Source organism: Microtus pennsylvanicus, chromosome 8 (genome assembly GCF_037038515.1).
Source record: "Microtus pennsylvanicus isolate mMicPen1 chromosome 8, mMicPen1.hap1, whole genome shotgun sequence".
NCBI classification, from domain to species: Eukaryota; Metazoa; Chordata; class Mammalia; order Rodentia; family Cricetidae; genus Microtus; species Microtus pennsylvanicus.
This window is the reverse complement of record NC_134586.1, coordinates 43,085,705-43,102,520: the sequence shown is the minus strand read 5'-3', so window position 1 is coordinate 43,102,520 and position 16,816 is coordinate 43,085,705. Positions and strand designations below refer to the sequence as shown.

Below are 16,816 nucleotides of genomic sequence, written 5' to 3'. Positions count from 1 at the left end.
TAAAGCAGCAGAGATTACTCACAGACAACTGCATCACCAAAGGCCAACTGTAGCGTGGGTAACAGCTTTGAAATCTGGAAACACGAAGCACACTGCAGGCCATGAAGACAGTTTAACAGGTCAAAGGGACGACTGAGATGGCCTCTGCCTCATCTAGTCAGCTCGGCTTTTCTCATGGTATCTCTCAGCAATGCTCACTTCTTATATAAACGTGAGAAGGAGGGCGGGACTAAGTGTGTCTGGTATATTTCAGAAATGTCCTGAAGCTTTTGGGTTGTTGACATCCTGTTTTTTCAATGACTTTCCTTCAGGATGCACTTTCTTTTAGAACAATCTGTGCCTTACAGGCATTCTTCCAAGATGGAATATTTTCTTCAAGACAAAATTGCTGCACAACACACAGACTTTATGAAACAGTAAACAAGTATCGACTCAGTTTCATGTTCACCAGAGTCAGGGAGTCAATGGCTCAGCATTCCAGTGGTTAGCATGCAAACAGGGACTTGTATGTCATAGTGTTTAGGATGATGGGTAATCCTGCCAGTTTTCTCATCACTACAATGCTCTTTCCATTACATGCTGTGAAAGACAGAATTTAAGTTATTTGTTTAATATTAAACTAATATGAATATGAATGTGATGACTTATATCACATACTAAGCCACTGTGTCCTAATATTTACTAACTTAATTTGTGAAAATACTCTTTTGCACTCAGAGAAAATATAACTGCCTTTGTGACATGAATCTGAGTTTAGGACTTAGGTTTCTGTAAGAGGCAACCTAATTTTAACTTAGACTTAAGAATATACTATGATTTCATCTTCCTGCAAAATAATTAGAATGAATACAGCATGTGTTTTGTATGTACTCAAAAGATGTATAAACTTGTCTTCCAAATTTTAAATTTAAATTGCTATGCACACAACTTTATTAAGTGACTTGTATTAATTTCTGTTGTTGGAGTAACTAATTGCTACAAGTTGGGTGTCTTAAAAACTAACTTACCACTTTAGAGGTGAGATGACCAAATGTCAAGGTGTCTGTAGGGTTGAGGTTATTCTCCCTACTCTGTGGAGATTGTTTCTATTTCCAGTTTAGCTTCTAGAGGCTGCTGGGATGCATTGGCTGTGACATCTTCCTTCATTGTTTAATGTTTTTCTACATCTCTACTCTGTCCCTAAATCAGCCTGGCATAGACTTGTTCTTCTGGAAAGAAACTTAAGATTACATTGGACTATTCACATGTTCAGAGTCAGTATCTTTATTTTTAAGATTACTCAGTCATTGCTTCTCATTTTAAAGTTACACCGATGTGTATAACGTGTCCCCAAAACCTGGGAATTAAAATGTGAACTTTTGGTGGTCATTATTTCATTCAACCATATCACTCTTCAAACCCTCTTCAGCGTGTGATGTGTATGTAGTGAAGGAGCACTCTGGTGAAAGGGCTGTGGTTGTCATTTTCACTATCTCATCTCAAACACTGTTACCTAACTAAAGTGTTACTGGGGCACAGAGTTGCATTAAAAGCACATATTACAAGACCAACTTGCTCTAAATATTGACTCATAAAACTAAAATAACTTGTGGAGGTGGTTTTACCATGTCTTTTCAGAACAGTTTCCTATTCATAGTATGGTCAGTTTTTACCATGACTATTATTATTGTAAAAGGTATAAAAAATAGGATTAATCTTAGAACACTGCCCCAATTCATACATGGACTATTTTTAAAGCTGTTAGAACAGTGACTAAGACAAAGCGTTTTCTACATTTGTGTTTGCTGAAAATCTTGGTATTATTAGATCTACATTCAGTTTTAAAGTCTTTTAGTTGGAAAACTTGAAGAACTCAGTGGGACAGACAAGTTCAAATGACTACTTCAAAATCTCAAAAGGTCATTCAGTGTAGATTTACTGACCATGGCATAAGTACAAAGATTTCTGCTAAGCTCTGGGCCAATAATGAACAACATGAAACATTCCCTGCCCTCAGAGAACATGTAGGCTGCTACAGCAGGCAGGCGATTAAAAAGTGAAGGGCAAACGCTGTGGTGGGAATTGTACAGGCCATCATTGTCTTGGTCTCTAGAGTTCTATACCAAATTTACATCTTTGAAGCTTAAAACTGAATATAAATTGGAGAGCTATTTAATAAGCCTCAATTAATTATTGGGTTGCATCTTCAAGCTAGGAAATAGCTTATGAAATAAATATGAAACACAATTCAAGCAGAACACAATTTAAATATTCACACAAAGTATCTCTCTCTCTCTCTCATACAGACACACAACTAAACAATGCTTCTGTTGCACTAAATATCTAAGTTCAAAATAGGGAATTTTGAGGTAAAGGAAACTACTGTGTTTCTGCTGTCTTTTAAGTTGAAAACCCATCAATGTCTTTTTAGAGAAAATAGATTTGCTCTATAGTAAGTACATTTTTTCCCTGTGTGTGTGTGCGAGCAAGTGTGCACATGGGTATGTGTAGGTCAAGTGTTGAAACTGGTGTCTTTCTCTTTGATCTCTACCCTAATCTTTGAGACAGAGTCTCTCACTGAACCCAGAACTCATTGGCTCAAGCATATGGGCTATCTGTGAGCCCATAGGACTCTACAGTTTCCGTGACTCCTGCACCAAGTTTCTAAATTCCCTCCTGGACCTGTCATAGGTGCTAGGGACTAAGATTCAATTCCTCATGCTTGTGTAGCAGGCAGTTTCCCTACTGAACTGTCTCTCTAGCTTTAGGGCTTTTAGATGTTCCCTTTCCTGTTCGTCTCTGGAGTATGTCATCTTATCCAATGCTAACAGGCAGTTCAGTAATAGACTGAAAAGACTTTACATGGGAAAGTTTTGAAAACAGTGTGAGAAGTGTGTATTAGACTTTGTCAAAATATTTTCTTGTAGGGAACAGGGGAAAAAATTGCCAAAAGTTAAAATGCATGGCAGGTTAATTCATGCATATTATTTCAGGTAAATAATATCACTGCGAGTCTTTCTAGGTAAAATTAATGTTTACACTGTGTATAATCATAGCAGATTTAAACATTACCAAAGTTTGAAGGGAGAATGACTGATAGTCATGTCCTCTGTTATCCACTTCCTCTCCATCTAATACTCATCTTATTTTTGCATTAATAAATGCAATATAAGTTGTCTATTCAAACAATGGAAGTGATTTATAAGTTACTTTTTCTCTTCTCTGTTTTCTTTTCTATTTTTAAAATCTTTTCAATAGAAAAGTCCTATGAGGAAACACACAGAAGGCAGAGGATGGTTATTTGCTGAAGGTAGACCTGAAGCTGAAGTCAAGAAGAGTGTTGTACCTGTGTAGAAGCTGGATGAGGTTCTGAATGTTCAGAGCCAGTTCTAGCATTGTGTGAGCAGGTTCTATGCCTTTCTGCGGAAATAAATAGATAGGCATAAACAAACACACAGGCAAAATATATTGCTGTTTTTCTAAGACGTTCTGCTGGTTTTGTCATATAAAAATCTCAACTGAAAGATTCATCTTGTTCTCATAGACAGTCTGTGTTACATGTGTGTGTAGAATGCTTTCAAAAGACATGGAATGGAAATTAAAAAGTGACCAGAAATGGCTGCGCCCAGCGGATGGTGGCATATAGGGACCATTGGTTCTCTTTTCATGCTGATGCATGACAGAAGCAAGCCTCCCTTTATACCCAGCACATCCATGCCCTTTGTGCTTCTTTATCTGTTTTCCTTCCTGTAGATTTCCCCATTATCACCTCTCCCTTGCATTTTCTTTGTTCCTTTAGACCCTAGACTCCATTTGCTTTCAGCATCTAGGTTAGTAGCTGTTTTGTTACTGTGTCTGCCTTCTGCTGTGTGTGCACTTCCCAGAGTTTCAGCAAAGCAAGGAAAACAGTCAGTGCCTGTCAGGGAGCCTATGAGATGAAGGCCACTGCACTTTCCTTTACTCTCTGTTCCGACTGACATTAATTCTCACACTTATCTATCCACCCAACTGTCTGTCCGTCTGTCCATCCACCCAATCCATCCACCTATCCGCCAATTTATTTGTTGTGAAGTAGTTTTTCAACACAGGAAAGCAATGCCTTCCTGCATTTGATCTGTTCCTAGACCGAGGAAGTTAAGAACAAATGTAATGGTGCTGTAGGAATGCATACTTTTAACAATAATATGTTTCGCTTTTCAGGGCAATTTCAATTCAATTAGCTGTGCAATGAAAACACAGGGGAGTATTTGAAGAATCATTTAGTCTCTATCCAGGTGACATGGTTTTAGATAGGATGATAGTCAATCTCAATGTTGAAAAAATGCCTTAAAGACATCTCCCAATCAGTGAAAAATTATATTTTATACTGAACCTGTGTGTGCACAGTTGTCTGCTTAGATGGTTAAGCATTCAGGGAGATACTCGCACAAGGATGTAAATACATCTATCTGCGCTCAAATTTGCAAGTATGTATGCCCTGGTAGCAGGAGAAAAAAGATTTAAATGACTGTACCTATGAGGTTAGTTTATTTGTGTTTATTTATTTTTTCCCATGGAATAAAACAGACTATCAAACATCAAGTACACACGGGACTGTATATCTTGGTGATATGTAGCATGTGAAGGAAGCAATTTTCCAATGGCTCATTAGCCTCTGAGAGCCCAGTAATACAGGATGGCAATAGATTATGCCTCCATGATGAGGACAAGGTGGCATCTTGTATGGCTCTCTAAGCTGTCTCACCCATTGAAAGAAGCTCAATAGCATATTTTAGTCTCAGCTCAGACTGTCTTCCAGTTCCTGGTGATTGATTTAATAGTGGATTTGACAATGTCTATATAAGATATGGAGAGCAGTGTCCATTAAATAGAATAAAAATATCCTTTTAGAAAGAAAAAAAGTGATTTAAATCTTGAGAGTCTCATGGGATCTCATTAAAGTTCTCGCTCTTTAATACACGGTGCTGTCTAGCAGTCGTCAGCAACCCTGTAGTGTGCATCGCTGATAGGTTAGTTTACACAGGATTAATTGTGTAATTTTGCAGGCAACCAGCATGGTGAACATTGATTTTTGCATTAGCCCCATGTGTTATTTCCAAGGGGATCCTGCTTCCTACGTGAAGGTGGTGTTACATTTCACTTCTTATTAATTATAATTTCTGCCAACATGCTTTATGACCAATACAATTTATTCTAAGTCTTTCATAATCTTTTTTTCTAATTGTTATGCCCTTCTGAAACTTCATTAATTTTGAGCATCGATGTGTAAAAACACGGCAAGAGAAAATGTCGCTGACAAAAGGTTCTCTGGCCAGCCTGATTCTCCCATACCTCTGTGTTGCTGCAAGCTTTTGCTGAGATAATGAAGCAAACTCAGTTGTACTCACACCAGGCATGGATTAGAAGAATCAGTGTAAAGAATAGCTAGGAAATTTTATACTTCTCCAACCACAAGGACTTAAGCTTCTGAAGAAGGAGACCTAGAACCAGGTCCATTTGCTATTGATATCTCATTGCCATCTTATCTCCACAACACTACAACAAATTTAACTCTTAGATTCAATCTTAGTCAAGACAAGGTGGGTACTTGTAGATTTAGAAAGATTAAAGATTTTGTTTCCTGGAATTTTCTAGATAGTTAGGCTAGCACTCAGCCACTATACTTTATCCTTTCTACAGGTTGGTAAAAAGCCCACTGGCAATGGGGTTTTAATAATATCATTCTGAATGGGATCACTGTAAACTTTATCATCTTGTATGATTTAGGGGATAATGATGTTAATTGCTATATTTGAGTTTAAACTAAATCTTTAATATTAAGTTGTATATAAATAATGTATTCAACATACTAAAATCTTAACTTAAAAAAAATCATTCACCTACTCTTGTCCCATATTCTCGTTCTATATCTAAGACTCTACTTCATGAGACAAAAATTCTTTCCTCCCATTACAGTCTTTTGAAAGAAAAAAAAAAAAAACAACAACACAGCTTGGGTTTTTTGTGGGGGAGGGGATTGTTTCTCTTCTCCTTCTTCCCTGTCCTTCCTGTGAGTTTGTGCTTGTTATGAAAGTCCAATAAAAAAAAAACCTGTGCCAAGTGGGTACTTAGCATGTATGCAGAGTGACAACTGACCCTGCAAGGGCCCTCTTCAACACTCTGTGTCCAGAGATTCAGAAACAGCTCATTTCTGCACCATCAAAGGGCCCCTTGTGTAATCAATTCTGAGCAGTGAAGATGTACGAAAGAGAAAATAAGAAGCCTTTTGAGCGCTTATATGATGCCTGGATTATGTGGAGAGTCTAAGGAAGTGGCCGCACTCTGGCTTTTGTGTCGTTCACATTAAACAGGAATAGATGAAAGTCAAGGCTCATAATTGACATCATCCCAGACAAAAAAGCTGTGGCTCCACAGCCTGCATGCTTCTTTGTAACAAACGACCAGTTGAGGATTAAAAAAAAAAGTCTTCTTGGTAAAGACTAAGAGTGTTTCGTGCCATTGTAAGTGGACCACCTTCATAAAATACAAAGCCTTTTCCCTAAAGAGAACAGAAATTTGGTTTACAGTTTTTGAATTGAAATCACAGGACTTAGATTGTTTATTTGACCTTATAGCTTGCCATATCTGATATGTGTATTTAAAGAGTTAATTCAGTCTTCTGAATTCCTATTTCCACATTTTAAAATTATCCTAATAAATTATATACACAGTGTTCTTTCATAGGTTAAACGAGTCTTTGTAGGAATGCTGTCAGTTGTGAAATGCTCTGTCATTGTGAGCCTATTAGAATAAAACTCCTCAGGAGATGGCTACAGATCTCAGTTCTCTGGATATTAGTCTGCTCTTATAGTTGAACTCTGTCCCAAATACTTTGAATGAATCAATGTTCTTACTATGTTCATTGGATTAAATGCATGAGGACATATGCATGGATTTGGAGAACCACTGGAGGTCCCAGACTTTTCAGTGTGTTTGTGGTTAGAGAAGAGTTAGGAACCCCTTTACCAGATGACCACAAGCAGGCTTTCACACACATTAATTACACTACCTACCTTTAGAGTGCCTGAGACCAGGAGAGTGCATTTGGTATAATTGGTTTATATTTGCTAAACATTGTTAGCTGTATTTCTGTTCTTCAAAACATTTATCTTCTTACATAAATAATTCCTAGAACCACAGAAACAATGGAATGAAAAGCTGGGGAAAATTTCTTAGTGTGTAAGAGCACTTTCTGTTCAAACAAGAGGAATGAGTTTAGACAACTAACATTCATCAAAAGCAAAGTGTGGCTGCTTGTACCTCCAATCCCAGAACTGTGGAAGAGCAAATACAGATCTTTCTAGCTTGTTGGCCAGCCAACCTAGATAAGTAATGGCAAGCTCTGGGTTTAGTGGAAGACCTTGTCTCAAGTGTATACCGTAGGCAGGGCCAGCTTGTTTGTTTCCTGGCTGCCCAGACCCAAAATAATCACACATAAACCGTATTAATTAAAACACTGATTGGCCAATCGCTTAAGTGTATAAGCTACCTCTTATATCTTAAATTAACCCATTTCTATTATTTTATTTTTCACCATGACGCTTGTGGCCTAGAAGCAAGTTTCTAGCTGGCAGCTAGCATCTTTCTCTTCTGGAGGCTACTTGGCTTCTCATTGACTCCACCTTTTTTTCTCCCAGCATTCATTTTATCTCTATTCTGCCCTGTCATAGGCCCATGAAGCTTCTATATTCTTTAACCAATAAATGCAACACATATCCAGAAGGACATCCCACATCCGTCTACAGCAGAAAAGAATTGAGGAGGACTCCTGGCATCTCCTCTAGCCTTTTTTTAGTGGTCTTACTAACACATGTGTGCACATATAACACTTATACTACATAATTATATTCCATATATATACACCATACATTTATAAAACACATATACCAACACTGGGCAGGGAGAATACAAACATATAATCACTTCTCGACATTTATTGTAAAAATGTAAAACTTCCTTAGGGATTTAGTTTACATGATTAAGGAGCCCTTTTATCTTTTCTTTCCTCTCTTTAGCATTAGTACCACTATGAAGAATGTTACCTTTGCTACTTCTCTAGAGGTGCACAATGTTATAGAGAGAAAAGCTAGCCTAGTTCGTGGGTGAAATTTGTTTCAAATTCTGCAGATTGGGTTTGAATTAAATATAGATCTAGTTCCTATTAAATGTCAACTTCAATATCTAAAGAAATTTATGCCAATTGAAATATTCACTTGGAAATAGATGCGTAGATTTTGTCATTCAAATGGAACTCACTCTAAATGTGTTATGCTTTTCAACTATACTCTCAATGTTCACATCCAAATATAACCTTTTAGTGAATATTTTTCATAGTATCCCTCATGAAGTTTGTACTTGTGTGCTAAAAAATTCCTTGTTCCCTTACATTTCTGACTAATGTGTTGATCAAGATTAGGCAGGAGTAGAAAAAGCCAAGTAAAAGAATGACAGCTGCTGACTGACATACGTAGGCTTAGCATTGATATATCCATCTCTTTAATACTGTGTGTGTGTGTGTGTGTGTGTGTGTGTGTGTGTGTGGCAATGAGCACATACAGAGAAGAGATGCTGGGGTTAGCATTCCTTCTCTCTACATCAGCAACTTGCTGCAAAATTCTAGGCTGCAGGTTTTGAGTGGCAAACTCTTTTTGCACATCATTCTGCTATGTGCTTTCCAGTGGAGATCTCCATTTTAATTTTTCTGTGGTTTTGTCAATAAACTCTAGGGTCTCATGTATATTGGACAAATATCATACTAATGAACTGCAATTCTATCAATTTCTTAGGTCTTTGTACTAAAGTATTATGATTTGGGGAGATGTCCACTGAAGCATTTGGAGAGTTATAATTGAATTTATATACATGGCATGTAATAATATTAATAAACATTTTATTATACTAAATTAGACAATAAAAAGTGGTACCATTTAGATAATATTGGTAGTTACAGTCCGTTTCACTTTGGATGCCTCAATATATCTCTTCACAGCAGTTTTAGACATATGTTAAAGTATTTGAGTTACTCATGCATTGCTGATTAGCTACTTAGTTTCACAGTTTTCTAAGTTAGGTGTTTGCCCTTGAGCTGTTTCTTACCATCAGTTTCCATGGACTGTTGGGTATGTGCATAATAATTGTCCTTATGTTAGAATTACACAGTTTGTCTTTTTAGGCTGTCATTGGGAAGTAAAGTTGGGAGGTGTTTGTTCGTTCCAAATAAAAATTAGAAATTAGGACCAGGTGAGAGAGGTTGTGACAGATCCAAAGATATGTGGCTACTAAATGCCAGAATGGGTGCTTTTTGGATCACTTAAGTTTTCATGATTGTCTAGAAATTTATCTGGCTCTCAGCTCTCCTCCAGTTAAAGAATTTTTTTGCTGAAAGGAATCAGAGAACTTGTTCTTCCCATAAGGTAACAGTTGAACTTAAGCTATCCCCAATAAGGTGGGGTGCTTTCTTTCCTCTTTTTTTTCTTTCCTCTCTCTCTCTCTCTCTCTCTCTCTCTCTCTCTCTCTCTCTCTCTCTCTCTCTCTCTCTCTCTCTCTCTCTCTCTCTGGGTGTGTGTGTGTCTGTGTGCCCAAAGGACCATGTATTTATGTGTGCCTATGTGTAAATATGTATGTGGAGATCTGAATACAACCTTGAATGTCATTTCTTAAGTACCATCCACAATTCTTTGAGATGCATTCTCTCATTGGTCTGGAACATGTCTGGGAAATCAGGTTGGCAGTGAGCCTAGAGGTTTTCTGCCTGTTTCTCACTCCCCAGCTCTGAGATTGCAATCATAGGCCACCATGCCAAACTCTGTAAAGAGGAGTTCAGGGATACTGAACTCAGGTCCTCAGACTTGCAAGGCAAGCATTTGACCAATTCAGCGATCACCTCAGGCGTTTTTCTTTCATTCTTAATGAATCAGGACTCCCAATGTCATTGAAACTTTAATTGATTCTGAGCCTATAAAGTTGTCAAACTAGAGTTATCTCCCTGACATACAAATCTGATCTTGGCATTTTCTACTAAAGCCTACAATGGTCTTCTTTTAGAAGATGAAGGTTAATTACTTAAGCTTGACACCCAGGGCTCTGTTCACTCTCATTACAGTCCACCTTATCAGCCTCATGTCTACTTATGATCCCTTCTGCCCCCATAGACCTCCTCAACAGCCTCTCACAGCCCTCAGACCTTCTTCACTGTTCCCTGTTATTGTGCAATTTCAAGTAGCACCTCTTGATTGCCAAACACAGCCCCAACTCTCAAACTAGAAGGCTATTGCTTTCTTTTAAGTTCGATAAATGTTGCCATTACTACCTAAACAAAGAATCAGTGGTCAGGAAGCGATGTTTTTATTTCTTAACATTTAGTTTGATATAAAAATAATTCATGGCTACGAAGAATGAGTTTTGAAAATTCTGTATATTTCCCCTTATCTGCTTCCTCCATAGGAGTAATGCTTGCCAGTTGGTACATTTTCATCCAGTGGTATTTCCTGTGTAAATTCATGTGCACAGAATTCTCTGAAAAATTTAGCTTGCATTTTACATTGAATTTTTGTATTTTAAGTCATTTTTAGTATCATTATGTTTCTTTTGGGATTCAATTTTCTTTGAAAATGCATGTGAAATACTTAATAGCTGTGCTATTGTTGAATATTTAAGTTATTTCCAGAATTTCTATTTTCAATTCTAGTTAGTAAACATATTTTAAATTGGTATTTGAAAATATTTAAATTGGTATTTAAAAAACCTTGAACATATGTTCAGGTTTTAACTAAACTTCAAAGATGTTAGTAAGTATCCTTTTACTTTGGTGTTTGAACATGTATCAATATTTTATCTAAACTTAGTTTTCTATGTACATGTGTACTCAAGCATACGAACATTTAAAAACAAAGGCAGAACTTTCATAGTGACAGGTAGTGAGGGAGTATAAAATGAAGTAGAGAAAAGGAGACATGGCAGGACTCTGGGCAAGGGTAAACCCCTCCCCCCACATTCTTCACTAGTCTAATGACAGATAAAGGTGGGGAAGTTTAACAATTCACTGTGAAGACTGCCTACCTAGAGACAGTATTCTTTTCCTGTAGAGGTATGTTTCAAATAAGAATGCTGGAAAGGCAATTGAACACACTTAAAGCCAAAGACTTTAGGACCTTTAAGATAGATCAACCTGACTTTTTTCTCTGCGGTAAGGCTGTAATATTCTGACAGTCTCGCAATCAAGATTGGGAACCTTGTTTACTGTACAGACTTATGTGTTGACTGCTTTGTGATCTGTCTATAATGAGGATTCCACTGACCTTTTTGATTTATGATTGTACAAATGTACATCTTGTAGTCCCACTTAATGACTGTATATCTGAAAATACACTATGAGGGTATTTACAAAAATTAAAAAAATAGACATATCTTAGAATACTACAATAATGCGACTAGTCAACACCTTTGACAATTTTCATTTTATTGTGTAAACATGTAAATATAACTATGCATCTGTGTATATATATTGCACATAACTGTTTATTTTGTCAAATACGTGTGGTGAATATTCACTACTTTCATAAAAGAACAAATGTTCCACATTTAAATTCTTTAAGCAGTTGCTATCTCCAAGTCCTTTCTAGATGACTTTCTGTATAGAAAGTGATTTTTTTTTCATTGATGGGATAGTGAACCATAAAAAGAATTGTTCACTGTGCTTGGGGTTCATTGGGGTGAAGATCTTAAGGAATTACCAAGACTTAAACCAAAGCAAGTTTCGAGATGGTTTGGTGGGCAGACAGGGAGTTCTGAAACAGTCATATCTCAAAGAAGAATAGAAAATGTAGTCCTTGGCTTTCTTTGGGGAACTCATAGACCCCCCTGTATTCTCAGGTCTGCAAACCATTATGCAAGAATTGTGGAGAGAGTAGCCAGAGCTCTAAAGGCTTTTGTGTAACTTCTATTCACATCATGGTAGCAGGTGCAGGGACTACAACAGGAAATGGGGACTATTATCTTGAGATCAGGATTTCTTTAGAAAAGTGCCTATTTTGAAGACACAGGGTCTCACATTTCGGGGTGTGCCTTGACTATCATGCCAGGCACAGTACTCAATAACACATATTTGAATGAATAAACAAGGAGCCCCTTGTACAGTCAATGCCTCAGGGGCAGAAAGTCTTCATAATAGCCATGATACTTCCTTTGCATACCGAAATGTAACTGACAGGCTTCCAGGAAATCTTCATATGTATTTCATATGTACATTTTTAATGAGCTGTCATTCTGTTATTTAATCATGATTGAAAATATTTGTCACAAAGCCTACAGTCAGAAAGAACAATAATCTATCTTAAAAGTGCATGGGAAACATTGATACTACCTTTCACAATTCTACCGGAGAAATAAGTCTGGAACCTTAAGCAATAGGTATCTCTTTTATGCCTTGTCTTTTTTGTTGTTGTTGTTGCTATTGTTTTCCATTTTAAAATAGGGAACTTATACAAAGACGAACCTACCTTATGCCACAGTGAGGTCAAAGCTGGTTAATAAAATGGCTCCTGGATGAGAAAAAGCCCTGTGTATCTTGCTGCTATCACAAATACAGGCTGATTCAGACACCCTCTCCTCCACTGCCCAGGGTCCTAGCTGGGGTCATCCCCGTGGACTCCTGGGAACCCCTCCAGGGCCAAGCCTCATGCCAACCCCAAAATGGCTCCCTCAATTAAGATATCTCCTTCCCTGCTGCCATATCTGTTCTTCCTCCATCTCAACCATTCCACTCCCCCAAGCTTACCCCAACCCTCCCTTTCTCCCCTCTCTCTCCTTTTCCTTTTCCCCTCACCCTCCACCCCCATGCTCCCAACTTTTGCCTGGTGATCTTGTCTGCTTCCAATTTCCAGGAGGATCTATATATGCTTTTCTTTGGGTTTACCTTATTACTTATCTTCTCTAGGATCACGAACTATAGGCTCAATGTTCTTTGTTTATGGCTAGAATCCACTAATGAGTGAGTTCGTGTAAGCATGTTTATGAGTTCATTAGGACCAGGGAGAAAAAATTACCTCAGTAAGTTTTGATGCTGTAGTCCCTAAGTTCAGAGGTTATTATACTGTCAGATATTCATTTCTTTACACATGTATAGCAAATAAAGATGCCTAGCCTACACGTGTGTTTGTAATGAGTAATATCTTTTTTTTCCTTTTCCCATAAAAATCTGCTTAATATCAATTGGCCCATAATGCTGTAGATGTTCTTGTGATTTAAAAAAATCATTAGAAAGAGCTGACACATCTCAGCTCTAGTCAATATTAGGTCAATAAACTTAAGAAGTTAGGATAGAAACATCTCTTTTTCTATCATCAGTTGACATTAACCTGGCAGGGATGAACTCTTCTATACTCAAGCTGTGTGTCAGTTGTTCAATATATGTTCTTTGAGTGACTATATACTTTCAAAGTGAAATAATACATGATGTACCTTATAGCCCTGGAATATGAGTTAAAAATGAACAAAAATGAGTACATACTTACACTAAAAAGCCAAACAAACAAACAACAAGCAGAAAACCCTTTCTCTCCTTGGTGAATAATTGCATGTGTCTGTTCAGGCACGTGATTTATGCAGGAGTTCTCAAGGTTTATATACTGTCATCTGTGCTACCATGTAGTTTCCTTTTGTTGGTTGAATCTGAGTACAGGAGCTTATTATTGAGAAAACTAGGGATGCTGATGTGATGAGCTGTCTTGGTATGATGCAGGGCTTTAGAAAGTTCTGCTACTGTAGCCCTTTCAGTTCATTGAGTACCTTGTAGATGTGTGCTCTGCTACACCTTTTAAAATGTAAGTTGAACTCTTTAAACCCACTCTTCAAGGGTGTTTCTATGGTTCCTCTTTGCCAATGAGATAGTTGTAATTCTTAAAGCCTATACCATTAGTGTAAGTTCACACCATCAAAATATTCACCCTGGCTATAATTTCAGCCCTTTTATTGTTTCTTTTGTTCTCTGCCTCTCTCGATAGATCCTATTGAAATGTGCTCCGTCCTGCTCTGTGAGCATAAGACATTCACACCTGGCCTTGTCAAGTTAAGGCACTGAGAAGTGTCACTCACCGTCAATTATATGTGTAGCTTGCATGTGTTCAGTTATGAATTCAACCAGGCTGTATTTAGCCATCCGGTGACACTAAGATTGCAGCAATCATCAAGCCATGCCATTTTGTTGAGTGTTTAGATTAGAGCCTACCAGGAATAGCTATTGCCCCCCTCCTTTACTTTGTTAAGGATAGGATTGCCGTTTCTTTGTGTTTTGCTGTAACAGTCACTGAGGATAAACTCACCTTGAAAATATATTTAGGAAGACGTCATGTTGAAAAGTGACAGATCTCTAAGGATTTCTTAGGCAGCCAAGTTTTCCTTCAGCACACACACGAAAAAGGAAATCGCTTTTTATCTTGCTGAGCACATGATAACCTCATGGGGTTGCTTACTTCATTGTATGAAAAATACTATGCTTAGCCTCACATCTGCAAGATGCTCCTAGCAAGAGGTTGTCTGGGCCAGAGATGAACTAATTCAGATCTTTTGTCTCTTGTTTCCTGTAGATAGATATTTTTTTTTTCAAAATGACCCAACTTATCTACTTACTCCTTTTGTTCTAAAAATGTTCTGTTTCCCTCTCCAACGTAATTTCTCTTTTTCCTTTTTGTATTTTCCTCAGTTGATCAAAGCTTTACTAGATAGTTACACCTGTGTTATAGAATTTTTCCTTTTATAGTGTTTTATGATTCAAAGAAGCAAACAAATATCTACTTGTTCTTATATTTTTAGATTATTCACAGTTTCCAGTATTGCTGTCAGTTTTACTTTTAAATTTGGTGTTTATAATTATTTGCATCTCTAGATAAAGAATTTTATGGATGTTGGAAATAAAACTACTTTTATGTTTAGAGATTAAAAAATAAGACATTATTACCAAGTAGAAGCACTAGTGAGAGACAGGGTAAATATTTCTAGAGTAAATTAATGTAAAAGATCACATATTCAGTAAAATAACAGCAAAATTAGAAAGGTATTTTTATTAGACTATACTGGTATCATCTACATGTGTGTATGTGCATGTATCATAACACTGTTGGACCCTATACATCTAATAGCTATACACAAATATACACAAATACACACACACACAGAGAGAGAGAGAGAGAGAAAGAGAAACAGAGACAGAGAGAGAATTTTACCATTCCTAGCATCTATCAGAAGGAGAAAAAATAAAAAGGGAAATCATTTTACTTAAGTAATATAAAAATAAGCATATGTGTATGAACATGTTTTCATATTATTTACAGTCTAAAGGACTGTCTATACTCTCCTTTTAGGAGATCATACAATCTGAATCATAAAAGAACTAAAGGAAAACAAATAGCTCAAACATACACACACACACACACACACACACACACACACACACGCGCGCGCGCAAGGTAGGGGGAGGCAGTGGGTGAGACAGAGAAAGGCACAGAGGGAGAGATTAGATTAGTCAAGAATTGAAGTCCATGATTAATGAGGATGCTTTCTCAACCAAAGTTGAATGAAGCAGATGAAAACTCAGCAGGCCTAGGCAGCTTCTGTGAGCATACAAATAAGTCTGGTCAGCAACTACTGCCTCCTTACTTGATGCCAAACAGCTCTTCAAAAACCCAAGTAAGAATGTCAGTGATTCAGCACATAATCTGCTCTCTATTGTCATGAGTGTTGACAGTGGTGAGAAGTTTGCACTTGTTGGGACCCATGTTATGTTGTTTGCATGGCATGACTAGGTTTTGAGGGGTTATCCAACCAAGACTTCAAAAGTGGGACTCATACTTCAGTGTGAAACACTGAATGTATGGCATCCTTATCACTTGAATAATAAAAATGTATTGAATATTACATCTTTTAACTAACTTCCACCTTAGATAGGGAACAGGTGGATCAGAAAGCCTCACTCAATTTTTGCAAGTCCTGTGTTTTCTTTCTTTCCCACTGAAAGATTTTTGTAACCCTTTGGATGCTGTACACCACAGAATGGCTTTAGTCTGTATATTTCTCTGGTTAGGTAAAAATCTTCAGTTTGCCTCCAGAAAGCAATGAACCTCAGTGTGCTGGAGTGGTGTGTACCACTCACCCACTGGATGGAAGCCACGATAAAGTCCTGTTTTGTGCATTGTTTTTGCCCATAAGCAATTCTATTTGTTGTAATCAAATGAAAAAGAATGACCTCAGAAACAGGACGAATGAGATTGAAAGGACGTTACAAAACAAACGTGTAAAGGGCACAGTCTGCACAGTGTGTCACTTGGTCAATTGCACAGCAGTAGGGAATTTCTTTTGCTTGCTACGGTGGAATTTTTCTTTCCAGTTTACTGGTGTGAGGGTCTCTGGAGTCATCACAATCTGTTTAGAACTTCTTGGCAACAGCTTTTGGATCAAGGCCAAAGTGATTGCCTGTTAATGCTTAAAATAGAAGAAGGTTATTTGCATGTATATCATATATATGTTATATATGTTAATATATTAACAGTCTTTACTTTTCTTTAGTGCCAAAGAAGTTATAATCTCCTTAATTAGTAATTTCTGTTGGATTGTGTTAGGATTACCAGATGAGATTAAGCCCATATGAATGATGCTTATTAAATGCGAACAACGACATATAAAATCTCCTTGACTTTTGTTTACTGTTTGGTGCATGAAAGAAAAGCTAAGCCCATCAGAGATGTGTTCATGGGTCTGAATCAGAAAAGAATCTTATGGATACTCCCCTAGAGTCTGAGTGCCAAGC

At 37.4% G+C, this 16,816-nt stretch overlaps 1 protein-coding gene across 14 annotated transcripts in view; it reads left to right on the top strand.

Moving 5' to 3' along the window:
• The window catches only part of Chl1 (cell adhesion molecule L1 like), a 207,511-nt gene that overhangs the window by 29,643 nt on the left and 161,052 nt on the right, over positions 1–16,816 (top strand). The gene's annotated exons all lie outside the window — the stretch shown is intronic.